The sequence below is a fragment of the Callospermophilus lateralis genome, chromosome 4, assembly GCF_048772815.1.
Source record: "Callospermophilus lateralis isolate mCalLat2 chromosome 4, mCalLat2.hap1, whole genome shotgun sequence".
NCBI lineage: Eukaryota > Metazoa > Chordata > Mammalia > Rodentia > Sciuridae > Callospermophilus > Callospermophilus lateralis.
The window spans coordinates 58,784,785-58,802,699 of record NC_135308.1 but is presented as its reverse complement, the minus strand read 5'-3'; the positions used below and the strand labels follow the sequence as shown (position 1 = coordinate 58,802,699).

Sequence of the window (17,915 nt, the reverse complement as noted above, 5' to 3'; positions counted from 1 at the left end):
GATACAGCACGAGTGGAAGCCTTTTATTGTAGGACAGGAGTGGTATTTATACATTCCACACAGCTTATCTTAATTAGCATAAAATAGATACAGCAGTCAACCAATAAGGAATCTCCACACTTAATGGCTCGCTTTTGTTACTTCACAAAACACTCCCTCTGGCATTTTGCCAGGCGCCATCCAGACTTGTTTATAGACCCTAACATTTCTCTGGCAAAATGCCAGGCGCCATCCTGACTTGTTTACAGACTCTAACAACTACCCATAGGGTAGTCCTTTCCAGGAGCTTGCTAGAAATGCAAAATCTCAGGTCCCACCTAGAATCTGCATATTCACAAGATCTTTTGGATTTTAATGGGAATCTATGTTTTAACACAATCAGCATTTTAACAAGATATAGTTTCACATGTAAAATAAAGTTTAAGAAGCATTGTTGGAAACATTTTGAAGTCTGCTATCATGATCTCAGTTTTGGTAATTGGCTTTTCACAGTATTTACTATAGAACCAGCCTCTCTGCCCTATTTAGACTACTTGTAGACAGCTCTATAGCCAGATTCATAGTTACTTAATTGCCTGGTCTCTACCACACACAATTTCAAGGTTGCTCAGGAGAGCTAAATCTTAGCTCTTATTCTGCTCACCACAGGCTGCCTACAGTCACTGGCTTTCTCACAGACTGGTGCTCTTTCCACTATAGCACACTAACTTGACTAATTGTATGCTCAAATTGTTGTGTGTTAGTTTCTAACCAGGACATTGATGGCAGTTATTTCCAGTGAAGGACAGGGTCCATTCATTCACATGGAAGCAGAATTGGAGCCTGTTGAATATTAAAGGAATCACTTCCATTGTGAAAACCATCATGCTGCTCTTAACCGCTTTATATCATTTTCATGAGTACTTACTAGAGGTTAAAGATAGGTTGTATTAGTGTACTGCTGTTTATCTGCCTACCAATGCTATTTGTGATTTCTATGACATAGTATTTTGGAGTTATACTGCATGGTGTGTTAAATATTGCCAGGGATACTAAGAATAGAAGAGCCCTTTCCTCATGATATTTTATCTTGAATTATTTATCTAAATAATAAGAGCAAACTGTTTTAATTTGTTAATCTATATTTTCCTAAGAAAAGAATTAATGGGATCTCTGATTCAAGAACAGATGACAAACAATGATCCCTAAAGTCAGGGATCATTGCTCTAGGCTGCTGATAAATGGCTCCCTTGAGGTTCACTACCTGCACATAAAAAACATCTGTGATTTGGGAAGCATCCACCTTATTTTAACCGGAACTGCTGAAGGAGGAGAATCTTTAGCAATATCACTGCATTTACTTTATCATGTTCCTCTGAGAATCTCAATTGGCCATATAGTTATTTACCAAACACTGGGGTTTCCATTAGTGCTGGATTACTGTTAGAATCCTTTTAGTTATGGAAGGATGTTGTCAATAATTGTGTGGTATGCAACTTCATCAATGCTCATGTTATATTAATAATACATTTTGATGAATTATAGACTGCTCTGCCTTTGTTACATTTCATTCCTTTTTTAAGTTCAAAATTGAGCAAGTAAATCAGTTGAGATTGGGTACATTAATTTACTAGAATAGGTATTTGTCAACATTGTTCTAAAAGAACAAGGTACCGGTTGAGTATATGATTATGTACTTTCTGAAAATAGCAGTGGAAACACCCCTAAATCCTTTGATCAAAATTTACTACCATATAGAAATATTTTTCTCCATATGCTTTTAAAAAGAGTATTCCCTGCAGACATTTCTTCTAGGACTCATTAGAAAAAAAAGGAGAAAATATTTCTAACTGTCCAACAGTCTCCAAGACGATCTTGAAAGCCTCAGTGACCAGATTATCATATTAATTTGATCTTAATGACACTCTCAGTTCACTGTGTTCTGTACTGAAAGCTAAATCTTAGATTTTTTTTTTTCTTGAACAAATAAAAGCAATAGCTGTGAGGTTGCAGTTCATCTTTCCAAAATCACCCCTACCACTGGCTGTGCAAAGTTGAGAGCAATTAACACTTACATGGTGCTCTCAACTCTATTTTTACCAAGTGCCCCCAAAGCCACACCTCCAGATTCCTGCAGAATTTAATGGACAACAGCTATTGTAATGTAAACACATATTATTCTGTTCCTGAAACTCCTCTTCGGTTTATGTAAGAACTATGGTTTTACCCCACTTGTAGCCTGACAATTTAGTCTGTTATGAATGCTGGCAGAAGACACAAGACTCCTGTGTCAGAGATGAAGGATAGCTTATCACTGCAGGAACATTAGTAGTAGAGTATCAGGATTTGTGCAGATTCCCTAAAATTCTCTTTCAATGGAGCAACAGGAAGCAAGCCAGATGATGCCTGCATATATAGTAGGAAGGGGAATGCTGATCGTAGGAAACCCCCAAATTATCTAATGGCCTATAAATTTACTATAGGTCCTTTGATTCAGACAAAGACATTATCTCTTTTATACTTGACAGTAAACAAATGCCCCTTTGCTCCAGATGGAGTCAAAAATCTCACCTTCTGATGAATGTTTGCTATACAAACATTCTTGAAATAATAGTCCAAAACAAAGTTATTAGATCTTCTGTTTGCAAGATGTGCAGAAGTTTGAAAGGCCATTGTTCAATGATCATTGTTCCCGCCATGGGTTTCTTAGATGTAAATAATTTTTTCCTATGTTGGTAAGATAGGTGCAATGTGAAATATTATTGCAGATATATGTAATGTTAAGCCTTTTTTCCATAACAGAAGAATTTGCTTGGCTTCCTGAGCAGAATACAGGTTTCACTTATGTATCAACCTGTTTAGATTAGCTGAGTTAAAACATAAATCAATTATATTTTTTCCCTGAATACTGTCCATATTTAGCTGGACAAGTGAGAAGAATGAAGCAGGCAGAGGAGAGATTATAGAGTGTCAAAGCAGTATTTTTTCTCTTGTGCTTTGTTGCCCATTTTAATGGTGTTGGTCAGCAGCCAGGAGAGAGAGCCAAGGAAGGTGGGAAAGATTTCAGAGTTGGAGGCAGGAGAGTGTCAAGGAAGCTCCCAGAGGCTGAAATTGTCGAACCTAATCAGACCAGGCCCTGGAGCACAACACAATCAGGTCTTCAGCCACCAGGGTCAATGACAGCTATGCTGGCCTCCCTGATGTTTCTGGAACATACCAGACATGATCCTGCTTTAGGTCTTTTGTCTGGCTATTGAATCTCATAGGTTCATTCTTCCCCCAGGTTAACTGGGCTCACTCCCACTGTCTTCAAACCTTCAGATGTCACCTTGTCTGCACCCACCCCCACCTGCAATGACCTACACACCTAAACAGATACACAGAGACACAAATGAACACATGCATACCAGTGTTCATTGAACATTGAACTCACTTTAACTGCTCGATTTTTCCTTCTTCCAACATACTATATTATTAATTAAACAAGAATGTAAGCTCATTGGACAGGGATGTTTTCTGATTTGTTCCCATTTTTAGTCAGATTTTTTTACCACTATGATCAAGAATAATTTGAGGACAAAAAGTTAATTTGGGGGCTCATGGTTTTAAAGTCTCAGTCCATAGATGGCCGACTTTGTTGCCGTGTGACAGCAACATTGTAACATTGTGACAGAGGAGAGCAAGTGGGAACATGGCATCAGGAAAGAGAGAGAATAAAAGAGAGACTCCCTTCATCATGGACAATATACCCTACAGACAAACCCCCAATGATTTACCTCCTCCAGTTATAACCTACTTGCCTATAGTTACTTCCCAATGAATCCCTATCAGGTAATTAATTCACTGACTGGGTTAAGGCTTTCACAACCTAACATTTTAACTCTAAGCCTTCTTACACTGTCCCATGTGAGCTTTGGGGATACACTCATATCTAAGCCATAGCATTCCTTGATGTTTCTTGGGCTTCTATATCACTGCCTGCTACATAAATAAATATTTTCAATAGATATTTGCTAAAGAATAAATGAATGAGTGTTGATTTTAGAATTTTTCATTGTTATTTGCCTTATTCCCAGGAAGAAAGACCTTTTGAGGTACAGAACAGAAAGCATTAGGTTGGATTCTTTATTTGTAGGTGTTAAATAATAATAAATGAATGAATCATAGTAGTAGTGACCCTATTGATGATGATAATGAATTACATTGATATAGTGCCTTTCTTCTTCTACCTTTTTTTTTTTTTTTTTGTATGTGGAATTCCCCTCAGTGTCAGAGTGATGGATTATCCTCAACCCTCCTAGGAAAATGGCTATTCCATCTTAATGCAGGCTTTTAGAAATGAAAAATAATGCCTAGTACAATCAACTTTTAATTATCTTTACTAATGGAGTGCTGATGCTAAAGAAATAATCCCTGAATCATTTACGTTTGACTTCAGGATGCATGTAGGGGCTTGTATTCAGAAAAGAACATCAGAATACAAGTAGTGTGTGATAGCAGAATGAAATCTGGCCTCGGAGTTGAGAAAATGGATTTGGTAGAGGCTCAGCATTATGGGCTGAATTGTGTCCACACCCTACCCCCCCAAAAAAGATATATTAGAATCATAAACCCCAGTAACTCATCATGTGACTTTATTTAAAGTACTTGAAGATACTGTCTTGACAGAGGTAAATCAAATTAAAATAAGGTCATTCAAGTGGGGCCTAAGCCAATATTATTGGTGTCTCTATTAAAAGGAGAAATTTATAGACTCAGAGAAAAACCCACACATGGGGAAAATGCCACATAGATATTGGAGTTATTTTGTCACAAGTCAAGGAACTACTGGACACTAGAGGAGAAGCCTTCAATAAATATCCCCTTTCTTTGTGTCTTTAGAGGAAGAAGTCCTTGGCATACTTCTAGCTTCTAAGCCAACAAGACAACAAATTTCTGTTGTGAGAGCCATTCCACTTACAGGAATTGGTTATGACAGACTTAGGAAACCAAAACACTTGGTGACTCAAGTTTTTATTTGTTCATTTAACATGCAATTCCTTAATCTCCAAGCTTCTGTTTCTACATCTCTAAAATAGAAACCAAAGTCCCTTGCTGTATCATAAAGCCTTAAAGCTCTACAATGAAATCTTCTGACATAAAATACACTTCATCCCTGCTTTTCCCAGTTTTGCAGTAAGCCTATCCCATCTTGGCATCCTCTAAATTAGGATGTTAATCTGAAAGAAAATTGCACACATAATCTTCCAAGCAGATAACATACCGGCAGAAATTATTCTATTCAAATTTGAGAGTTTTTATTTTATCCATCTTTGGGAAACTCAGAGTTTTAACATTTTCATATTTTAAAAAATAGCAAGAAGAGCATACCATCACATGATAGTTCAGCTCTTATCTCTCTCTCTCCCTCTATGTAATCCACTCATGCTCTACACAATCCCACCCTACATCCATGTACTATTAGGAGAGAAAATGTAAGTATTCCCCAGGCCCAGCAGACAGAGTGAGGATGAGGAAAGATAACACTTACATGCTGCAGCACCAGAGTATTCAAGTTGGAGCACCACCTCTCCCATTGAATGTTCTCCATTGCTTCATTTCATAATTGGAGTAAAGGCAAGTGGTAAGTGTAGTCTTTGCTCCAAGACATGTGAAGAGTAAGATCAATGGAAAACTTTGTTCTGAAGCACAGTCTCATTTTTAAAAGAGTCACTTCTCTTGTGATTTTTTCCCTTACTACACTTCTCTGAATAAAGAGATCATATCCAAGAGATGGTTTTAGCAAGCATGAAAGTTATTCTCCAGAAGAAAATACACCCATAACATCATTTTACCAAAAAAAGGAGGGGATTCCTAAATGTTCTGATAAAGTCACCAACTTATCAATAAGTAGTTAATTCTTAGAAAATAACTAGAAGGCTAGGATTACCCTTGTATAAGTTATTTAATACTTGTTAAGGTAAAAGCATTTTATTATACCAAATATTATCAATAGCACATTTCTGTAACACCTACAACATGGAGAGGTTACTTCTTTGGGTGCAAAGATTGGCCTGGAAGCAAGAGGTAGGCATCAAAAGCCCTAGAGCAGCTAAAATAGGTCATCACTAAAGCTCATGTGTGCTGACTCTTAGTCAAAGCCTATTTATACCTGACATAATTCTAATATATTGACTTGTTTGGTTTACCAGCTCACATTAGCAGCCAGCACTATAGAACAAGAATCAGAAAAAAAAAATAATCTTCTAAAAGGAAATGAAAGAATAAAAACAACAACATCAGGCCATTAAGTGTGGGCAAAAATAGCCTCCCAAACCACAGTAGTGTGAGTGTATCATTGACAAAGTTCAATCATCCAGAGTTATAATAGTGACCTTGAAATCCTAGGACAGACATTGAATACTGTGATTTAGAAGAGTTCTGGAAGAGTTAGTTCAGTGATATGGAAGACCCCATTCCCTGGCAATGCCAGAGGAGTGAAGAGTGACTGTGTTGGTGTGTATTCAAAGAATACGCAATAGAAGTTATCCTTACTGTTTTCTCTCTCTCTCTCTCTCTCTCTCTCTCTCTCTCTCTCTCTCTCTGTGTGTGTGTGTGTGTCTGTGTGTCTGTGTGTGTGTCTGTGTGTGTGTAAGAGAGAGAGAGCACACTGTCTGTGCACACACAGTTGTAGTTCATGAAACAAGTTTTGGGTTGCCTACTATGTGCTTTGCACTGGCTGTGCTCTGGACAACCATGATGACGGAGATGAGCTTGCTGGCACAGGGAACTCCCAGACCTGGAGCAATCATGGAAGGAGGATATGGGCAATCATGAAAGTATGCAGGAACCGGCATGAAGGGAAAGCACGCCACAGGCTCTTCCCACAATAATCAGGGAAGGCTTTCTGATAAAAGAGCATTTTCATCATCTGTGTTTAGAACTTTAGACTCAGAATAATTGATGGTGAATGAAAAAGACTAAATAAAGCAGGATGAGAAAACACGACTGCCCAATTCATATAATGAATCCAGTCTCTGAATCAATCGGGTGTTAGTGAAAGCAGAAATGTGTCCAGCAGAGAGCCTTGGGAACAGAGAGGGAGGCACTTTTTATTAAAGTCTTAGTTTCCAAATGATGGATGCCAACAAGAAAATAGCTTAAAATTCCAAGAGAAGTCTTCACCTTTCATTCCATTGTAAGAGTGATGGCTTTTTAAAAGACATTCAAATAAAGCCAAGGATGTTAAACAGTATGTCTCTATAAAGAGACTTGAAGTCTGTGAAATAAAAGTATATTCATAGACATTCTCTTATTTTCTACCATGATATTATTCTATTCCATCTTTTTTCCCCCTATAGTTGCTCCCTTGAGTGTTTTAGAATGAGATTGCTAGATGCTACATTTTCAACACTGGTTTTCTATTGGGTGTGTTACCAGAACATTCTTACACTGGGAAAAAAACATCCTGGCCTTCTATAAATTCTCTTGTTCACACATATGGACCAGGTGATCTGCTATCAGCCTCCTCTGTTATCCTCCTCCCTGGGAGGTGGCTTTAGCTTTGCACTCATGTTTCCTTTATCTCTGTTAAAGACTTAGTCACTGAACTCATTGCATTGTTTGCACAACCATGGAGCTAACCTGGGCATCATGTGCCTCTAAGTTGGCCTGACTCTTGGCCTTGGGCAAGGTTTATCATTTCTGAGGACTCCATTTCTTTACTGAGAAACTGAGAGCTTAGATCAGATCATCTGTCAGATTCTTTTTACTTTCAACCTTTCAGAAGTGTCTGCTTTCAAATGATTTGCCAAAAGTCACACAACCATAAACATCTGGGATACATATATCGTTGGCTTGTTGTCTAACTTTGAACTAGTCATTTCAGCTAAACAACTAAAAAAAAAAAAAAAAAATGGGGCTGGCCAAGAATCAAGACTTCTTTCCTAATATTCAATTGTTCATAAATTAAATGGTTCTATTGCCCTTGATTTTTCCCTCAGTTTGTGAACTTGTAGAGTCCTCTGACATTTTGAGCAAGGTTGAAAATGCTTGTCTTAATGCTTGGCTATGCACCAGGAAAAGGTCTCCACCTTGCCACATCCTGGGAACATTTCCTCTTCTGCTTTGACATCAGTTAAGCTCACACACACACACACACACACACACACACACACACACACACACACCATCCAGTGTTCTCCTGAGGATGAATAAATATTTCTGGGCCAAATACTGCATGAGGATTTGGGCAACATTTTGGCAGGTTGAACAACGCTCACATTTATGGTTTTTGGCAAGACTATTGCTTGATCACTCTGTACTTCATGCAGGGCATTGTTTTCTAATGAAGATAACTTAGCTATCCTTAGGGTGATATTTGACACAATGGTTGCCTGAAAATATCATGTTTTCATAATGGGTTCTTCTCCAACATCTGTTAGAGAAAATTAAAAGAAGGGTCAAGAGGAAGCATTTACTGTGCATCTATTTTCTTCCTGAGATTTCACAAGCTTCATGTCATTTGATGTTTACACAAATTTTATGAGGTCAATATTAAAATCAATGCTGTAACAAACCATGCTCTACTTCATCTTTTTGTCTCATATTTTTACTTTCTGAGATTCTTATTAGTTTGACTATTTTATTTTCTTTATTACTTTTCTAAAATGCCTTTTGGGATTAAATTCTTGGAAACCTCCTCAAATTTATTTTTTAGTGCTTCCCTGGATGTTTTTACTTCAGATATTTAATTTTTAAGACTGTTGTCTGTCATCTTCTGATCATTCACGTTTTGTAGCGCACTGTTCTTTTTTTTTTTTCAGAGTTCCTATGTTCACTCTGAGAGTTTGTCGTTAATGTTTTCTCTGCCTTTTAATTTTTTTCTGTCACTTTTTCTCAGTTGTTTATGTGAATCTCTTTCTCTCTTTTATACTGGAGGCTTTTCTCACTTCACTGGTGATCTCAGCTGTCCTCTTATATTTAAAAATAAGACGTTGGAATGCATATTGGGAACTCTGTGCCTGTGCAGGAGTAGAAAGCTATCTTTCTGTAAGAGTTACTCCCAGTGTTAGTGTCTCCCACAATTCTCTGAGACCATTCAATTTGCTGGTTTCCTACTTTAGTGTTGTAAATCTAAGCACAGACATTCCAGAACTGGGCAGCTGGTACTGTCCCCAGCTCACAGATTCCCACTAAATCCCCTTTTTTCATCCCATCTTCTCCTGTCCTGCCATACTTTGCAATTGCTGTACCTGTTGTGTGATGTTTACTGATTTTTATTTTTTCAGAGGAAAACCTATATAGTCTCTTGTGGGGAGATGATAACACAGGCAACATGGCTGTGAGGTAACAGAGAGGAACCAGGTAGCCTAACCACATCCTATACAGATTTTGGATAACTCTTATTCTCTTCCTAAAACTTATACCTTCTATAAAGTCTACTATCTTGGAATTCTGAGTCTTTTTGGGGGGGAAAGGGGGGTAACAGTATTTTTTAGGTAAACTTTTGAAGGCTCTCTCCATCCCCTACCTGTCTGCTAGTGCCCAAGTTCAAACATCCTTCATTTTAATTGCCCAGCTGACACTCATTCACCTTTCATTTTATCTTCTTAGATTGTTAAAATTCTTAAATTCTTATCCCTTGATAAATTTCCTTCCCACTGCCTTTCTCCTTATGAGTTTCTCATCATTTTGGCCTCTCATTGTCATTTTAGTGGTGTTTCAGGAGGGGCTTGTAAATGTAAGGGTGTGGTCAAGGCAACATTTTAACAGGAATCTAGCATCAGTTATTACTGTCCCATATCAGTTTCCAGATTCTGCAATTGCAGCTCTAGACAGTACATAATTTCTTCTTTATTATGGAACAACATGGTATAATTTATAACAGTTGCCTTTCCTAAACAAATCCATGATTCTGAGTCAAAAGAACTTGGCAATCAGTTATTCCAATCCTCTCCCTGATGCCTGGGTTATATTCCTAAAATATGATTTTACAATTTTGAATGGAATCTAATGATGAGGAACTTACTTTCACATGAAATGGTCCATTACATTTTCAAGTTGTCAGAGTTCAGAGTTCGTGTGCTTTTAAGTATCCCTTGTTTACTCCTAAAAGCTGAGTCTTATGAATAACAATGGCTTATCACTTGGCACCATAAACAGTGACTGGCAAATTCCAAATCCTAATATAAATAGACCATAGAAAATAATGATGTTTGTATTCATCAGATATGTCAAATTTAACTATTTAGATGTCCCTCTTGTGTACTTATCATTCAAGTAGTTGCAACACAATTTTGTGGCATTGGTTAAAGAGACCTGAAGAAGTCAACCTGGATCTCATAGTATCAAGGTTGATTGCTTCAATTCTTGCTAAAAGTTCTGCTTGCTTGGTGAGAATTATCTATGGAGTATTTTTAGTAAGCTTTTTATATGAGAACTCTCAGATTTGAAATGGGAGTTATTTTCTGCACATTCATCAACTTGTTAATTTCTGGTGGTTGTGTTCTACATGAGACAAATGCAATCAGTTAAATTCAAAGCAAAGATGAAAACTTCTACCAGGAAATTTTTGTTTTACTTTTATTTGTAATATGAGCAACAATGTAAAAGGATCTTTGTTCATCTTTCCATAATGTAATGAGTAAAAGTTTTGGGGGCTTTTCAGATAAGTTCAAACTTTTTTTTTTCTTACCAATTCAAAATGTCTTATGAAATCCATTGATTTACCTGATCTTTTAAAATTACAAGTGACTTTCAAGATGGTATGACGCAATGTGTCAATTACTGGAATTTGGCTTCTGCCACTGGCTCGGTCACTGGCTATGCATTCCTGAACAACCCTGATGTCACATTTGCTGGTGTCCTTGGAAAACTGTGAGCAAGTCTGCTCTTTTTAAAGAATTGGATGGAAGAAAGGAGTAGTGTGAGATATTAAAACTGAGAAACACAATGGGGAGAAAGAATGAAAGGGAGATAGGCAGTCATAAGACTTTTGGGGGTGAATTTATATATAATTAGCACAATTTTAGTAATTCTCTAGTTCTTTTCTATTTCATTTATTCTTGCATTCATTCATTCAGACATTAATTGTGTGCCTACTGTAGTTCAACCATATTTCTATGAGCTAGAAATAGTCATAAACAGTCATTTCTGTTCTTATGGAGCTTATATTTACTTGACTGGAAGCCCAATTGGAACCAGCAACTGCAAATAGATGATATCAGTGCCTAATCATGCACCCAATAGTATCCACCAATAGTACTGAGGTAGGTCCCAGAGAAAGTATCAATGGGAGGGAAACAGGTACATCAGGGTGTATGGAATATTATGATTCAGGGCCTTTGTGTGTGTGTGTGTGTGTGTGTGTGTGTGTGTGTGTGTGTGCGCGTCTTCTTTGTTTGTTTAAGTACTAGGGTTTGAACACAGGGGCACTCTATAAATGAACTATATCCCCAGTCCCTTTATTCTTATTTTGAGACAGGTACCTTCTAAGTTGAAGAGACTGACCTCAAAGTTGCCATCCTATTTCCTCAGCCTTCTGAGTAGATGGGATTACAGGAGTGCACCACTGCACCCAACCTGGAATGTTGCAATTAAAAACCAGGTGGTTAGGTCATTGAGAATGCAATACATTTAATAAAGATTTGAAGGAGTTAGGTCAGAACCAAACTAGGCATTTAGAAGAAGTTGATGCCAAGAGAAAGCAATAAGCGCAAAGGCAGGAGTGGGCATGTCATGCTTGCAGAACAGCAAGTTGGTGTCCTATCTGCAGCCAACTGAGCGAGGTACAAACCAGAACAGAAGGGTAAGAAGATGGGCAAGTACAGACTGTGTTGGGCCTTACTTGCAAAGACGTCAGCTCCCCCTTGGCACAAGAGAGAAAATCACTGGAAGATTCTATACTGAGGAGTGACATGTTAAAAGTTCTGTTTTAAGAAGATTGTCATAATTTTTGTATCATTAGTGGAATGGTTTTCATGAGCATATCATTTTGCTTAGTATGTGGGTCAGTCTTGGTAGATAAAAAGAAAAACATAGGAACACTCCTGTGACAGAGTGGCTGATCACATTTATTGTCATGGGGAAAACTGATGTCAGTGATATACTAGTAAGAGGACATTTCTGTCCTGATGGCCATGAAAATACATGACTTTGATGTGAATAAGACTATAGTCCCTTCATTTGCCAACTGGACATAATAGTGTCTTTATAAAGAATTGTGAGAACTAAATGAGAAATAGAACTTGTGAAAATATCTAACAAGTGCATGAGATGTTAGAAGACTTTGAAAAATGTTAATGGCAACCCTCAATGAATTGTAACAGTAAATAAATATAAACCCATTGACATAAATTATGACTAGAGTGAAAATTTTAAATCATCTTGAAGATTCTTCTTTTTTGTCATCTTTGTCATGCCTTCTATCTCATGAAATCTTTATAAAATAATCTGAAATCCCTCAATCAGCTATTGAAATATTTCATACCAGTAAATACTTTATAATGATTTTTTAAATCAAAATCTGTTCAAAATGATACTGATAGGGGTGATCATCAAAGTGGTAGCTTTGCTATGGGAAATATATGGAAACAAACATAAAACCATAACAAAGTAAATACTTTGTGGTGTGTAAGTAAGTAAAATGCTAGGCAATCTTTAAATTCCGTTTTATAAAACAAATACTTATTCATTTGTATAAGTACATGTGACACATTGTTAAGTAAACAAGCATATGAATAGCTTAGATGCTCAAAGATATACTGGAAGAAAATCCACTAAAATGTTAACAAGAATGATATGTCTGGTACAATTAAAAGTCATTTTCTTTTTTTTTCAATGTTTTAGAGATAGTCCTGTATTGATTTTACATTACTTGTGTAACCAAAAATGGTCAATACATGTTATTTAAAGTACCACCCAATTCAGTAACTAGAGCATAGCTCAATACTTATTTTCTCCTCAGTGATTCTCTGACTATAATGTATACTATCGAGGAAGCAGAACTGTAATTTGATGAGAGTTTGTGATAACGACTAAACTTTTCAAATAATAATTTGAGATAAGGAATATAAACAAATATCTTTTTACGTGAGAAGTAAAATGCAGCGTGTTATCCCAAGTCTTGTTTTTTTCACTCCTTCACAATGGCAGAGAGTAGCAGCATGTCTAGTGCACTGGAAATGAAACAGGAACAGACTTAGGATCATTTTATGCCCTCAGTGGTCCTTTAGAATAATCAGGAATTTGCCCGTCAGTATAAGTCACCCTTTCTGTTTTTTCTGGGGAAGGTTAAAGTAGCCTGACTGGCTCCGGCTGGAGCCATGGGCTATTGCCTGGGAGGGTTCACATTTCCTGACAGTTTAAGTCACTGCCAAGATTGTGAGAAAGAAACAAGGCATGTACAAGTTAAATGTAATGCAAAAACATGAGAAATGAAAGTGGCTTTACATAATTCAAACCAGTTTTATTATAAGGTGTTATAGTTTAGATATAAGTTGTCCCCCCAAAAAGCTCAAGTGTTAGACAATGCAAGAAAATTTAGAGGTGAAATGATTGGGCGAACGAAGTTTAAATTTGGTCAGTGTATTAGTCCATTTGAATGGATTAACTGGGTACTAACCATAGGCAGATAGGGTGTGGCTGGAGGAGATAGGTCACTGGGGGCATGACTTTGGAGTATATTTTTTGTCCTGGATGAGAAATGGCTTTCTCTGCTTCCTGATTGTCACACACCCTTCAGCCATGATGTTCCGAGTGGCTCCCAGCCGAGAGCTATGGAGTTGGCTGTGTACAAATTGAGTCTCTAAAACCATAATCCCCAAAGCAAACTTTTCCTCTTCTAATCGTTCTTGTCAGGTTTTTTGGTCATAAAACAGAAAAGTAGACTAAAACATTAGGTGATGGAAAAATGCTGTGTGATGTCCCTCTTATTGGCAGAGTGCTCACAGATGCTCACCTCCCACATGCCTTGGACAGCCAGGTGGAGTTCTCTATTGCCCTACTGAAGACCTCTCAGGCTTAACGGCTCTTGTGAAGCCCTCTGAAGGGAAATTCATGGTGGGGATACACTATGAAATTGTATATCTTTAATCAAAATTTATTTGGATACATAAAACATTAAAATTATTATATCTATGTGGTGCCATGTGATATTTAAATACATGCATACATTGTGTAATGTTTAAGTCATGGTAAATATATCCATGTCTTTTGAAAATATAGTCTGTTCTTATATATGGCAACCCAAATGTGCAAATTTTACACTAGAATTTCTTGCTCCTAAGTATAATCCGGTACCCATGGATCAAAGTGCACCTCTCTGTCTCTCCTTCTCACTCTCCCCATTCTCTGCTCAAATTACTATGAAATCAATCATTTTAATGGTCAAGGATTCTTTTGGATAAGACCTCAAAAGTACAGGCAACAGAAGCAAAAGTAGAAAAATGAGATGACATCAGACTAAAAGCTTCTGCACAGCAAAGGACACCATCAACAGGATGTAGAGAAAAACTACAGAATGGGAGAAAATATTTATAAGCTATTTATTTGACAGATCAATTCCCAGAATGTATTAGGAACTCAAAAAACTCAATAGCAAAAAAAAAAGTGCTAATCAAATATTAATTAGATTGTCTAATTAATATGCTAATCAAATATTAATCAGATAGAAAGGGAAAGCATAGTTGGAGGAAGATTATTGGGACCTAAATACCTCTATAAATTCCTCAAATTAAAAAAAAAGTTATTTTTTTAAAGCTGTAGAGCTTGACACTATCAAAGAAAGATTAAAGTTTCCTTTTTAGCAACTACTTTCTTTGCCTTCTCTGTAGCACTTGAAATTTTTGTTATCATCAGGACTATGTCCTTCCATGACCTGAATTAGTATTCTAATTACTGTGAAAGGAAAATGATGTCTTACTAAAATGACTGGGTCTAGAGCTCACTATAATTCAGCTCTTCCATTAGTCGATGCACATTACCTATTTCCATGGTGTCTTCAGTGCTGAAAATATAACTATTTTTTCCAACTTAATATGTAGATGTCAAAGGTATGAAAAACATCTTTGTATTTTGAAATAAATTTTATAACACTTATTGGAGGAAGAAAGCCACAAAAAATATGACCATGTCTGGGCTAGGATGTTACAGGTAATTTTCATTGTTTTCTCCAGAAAAAAAAAAAAAATGCAATACTGATACAATTAGAAAAGAATGACAACAAAAGCAAAACATTTATTTCCAGATTTTTGAAGATGTTTCAAGGCCATGGCTTAATACCTCTTTTGTTTTTCCTCCTTGGAATTCTGGTTACTTTGGTTGAATAAAAGCAGATTTCCACTCTACCCTGTCAAGCATCTCTGCCTGGTCAAGCTACTCCTGTGTTCTTGCCAGTTCAATTGGGAACAATCTGTTTCCTTCTTAATTTTAGCTAATCTTTATGAATGAAATGTGATTAAATCTAGCACAACTATGGAAACATCATAATAGCATATGGGGAGCCTTCCTGTAGTGCCAGTTTGCTATTTCCGTCTAATAACAAATTTTAAAAATCCAATTAGACAGTTTGAAAAAAGAGAGCCAGAGTTAAAAATATCTGACTGTTTGACTCTGCACAGCAGGGAATGGTTTATAGGCCAATCACTCATGGTGAATAGGATGTTAGTGGTGAGAAACTCGCTTCTCTAGCCCATTAGAATAATAATTTTTTACTCCTCATACTGCTCCTAAAGCGTTCTACTTAATTATGCCATGTTAAATAGCCGACATTCTCACTCCCTTTATGGGAAGGAAAATCACGTTTATTCGCCCACACAATACCATCCTCGGGTGTTAAGGGATTAGAGTTGACCTAGTGGGAAGACAAACAGATGGTTTAGGAAATGAGACATGATTTTTCACACAATGGTTAATGCATGAGAAAATAAATGAGGTCTCTATTTAATGTCTATGTGTTCTCATTGAATAATTCTTAAATGACCCTATTTGATTTCTTAACTATATCAGAAATAGATGAATCAATTAAGAAATCATTTTTAACCTATCATATAACACAGGGAATAAAATTATTTGGTTTAATAAAGGTTGTAAGGAAATGGGTACTCTTAACCATTACTTGTAAGAATATAAGGTGTTTGACCATGTGAAAATAGTTATTCTATAAATGAATCTAGGTTAAGTGATAGAGTCAAAGATGCAGTAAAAATTATATATGCAGATGCTCATATTTATAATAGAGAAGAAGTGGAAGCAACATAAATGTGCAATAAAAGAGAATGGTAATTATATGAGAAATACAATGAATACAATGTTAAGTAAATATTTTGTGAACCATAACTTGAGGAAATTTTAATGTACTATGAATATTTGGAAGAATGTGAATGACCTTTAAAATAAACAATGATCCCCATGAAGCAGTATTTTTATTATCTTTTTTTTCTTATACATACCTCTTGAGATTGTCCAGCTTTTCCAAATACGTATAGTACAGTACATCATCTTAAAGGGTGCAAAATGAGTATAGAGTTTAGTATCAGGGTCTTTGCATTGAAGGTCTAAGTTTGAATCCTGCCTCTGATATTTATTTTAAACACAACTTCAGGAAATTACTTAGCTTCTCTTAACTCTTTAGTTTCCTCATCTGAAATACTAAGGTATCTATGTCTTCAGGATGAATTAAATGAGTTCCTTTATTTAGACTTTGTGTTAATTAACTTTGTGTTGCTATGTGGCCAAAAATGCCTGATAAGAACAACTTAGAGGAGGGAAAGTTTATTTTGGTTGTGGCTTTAGGGTTAGTCTGTGGTCAGTAGACTCCATTGGTGAGGTAGAGCATCATAGCTAAATGGTGTGGCAGAGGAACTCTGCTCCACTCATGACAACCAAGAAGCAGAAGGGGGCAGGAAGTGGCCACAGGGAAGATGGACCTTCCAGGACATGCCTTCAGTGACCCACCTCCTCTAGCCACACCCCACCTGCCCAAAGTCACCACCCAGTCAGTCCATTCAAACTAAGGATAGACTGATTGGGTTATAGCTCCCATGATCTAATTACTGCACCTCTGAATATTCCTGTGTTAACACAGGAGCTTTGGGGGCGGGGGGGGGGGACAACTCATAGCTGAACCATTACAGACTATTTAACAATGAATAACACAAAATATATTTTCCTTTAAACTGTTTTTGTTTATTGTTATGAAAACAGAAATACGAATATTAAACTTAAAAGATGGATAAATAAGTTAAAAGGCAGAGAAAGCACATTTCTGTGTGCTTTTATCTTATTATTGACAGGGTTCTCATACCATAAAATCCATCCAGTAAAGCATATAGTTTCACTTTTTCTACACAATTACAGATGCTTTTCAGTATTGTTCCAAATTTTCCATAATAAGCATACAGAGCTTAGTATATCATATAGAAGGGTATAAAATAAATGCAGAAACATGATTTTGCCAAATGATTATTTAAGGAAATCCAAAAAAGTGTTATTTTGAGAAATAAAATGTATTTGCTTTTATTAAACAAACAAAACCCCATCTACTTGGAGATCAACCTCATGTAAATTTCTTTCTTTAGAGTAAGAGAAGGATGCTGGATACAAGTTGTCACTCAGTAGCCAAGAAGAGATACATGGGTACAGGCAATGAAACCAGCTAAATGCTTTGTGTCTGGCTGTTATCTAAGACAGGATGTAAACAGGGAGAAACCTGTTTAGGGATGGATTGAGTCCCTGTCTCTGTCTTGAAGTGCAGATTTCTTTTATTCTTCAAATTTATCTTGTATAAATGAATTTCTTCACATGGTTCCTATACAACGTGATGAACATAAGTGGTTAATATATTGTGAAGATTGAGAGTTACAAGAAATTTTGATAGTAGAGGATAGGAAAGGTAGCAGAATACAACAGTTACTATTATGGTATTATGTAAAAATGTGGATGTGTAACCGATGTGA

At 36.6% G+C, this 17,915-nt stretch overlaps 1 protein-coding gene across 1 annotated transcript in view; it reads left to right on the top strand.

Annotated features, from left to right (window-relative positions):
- Nrg1 (neuregulin 1) overlaps positions 1-17,915 on the top strand; it is a 997,054-nt gene that overhangs the window by 489,678 nt on the left and 489,461 nt on the right. The gene's annotated exons all lie outside the window — the stretch shown is intronic.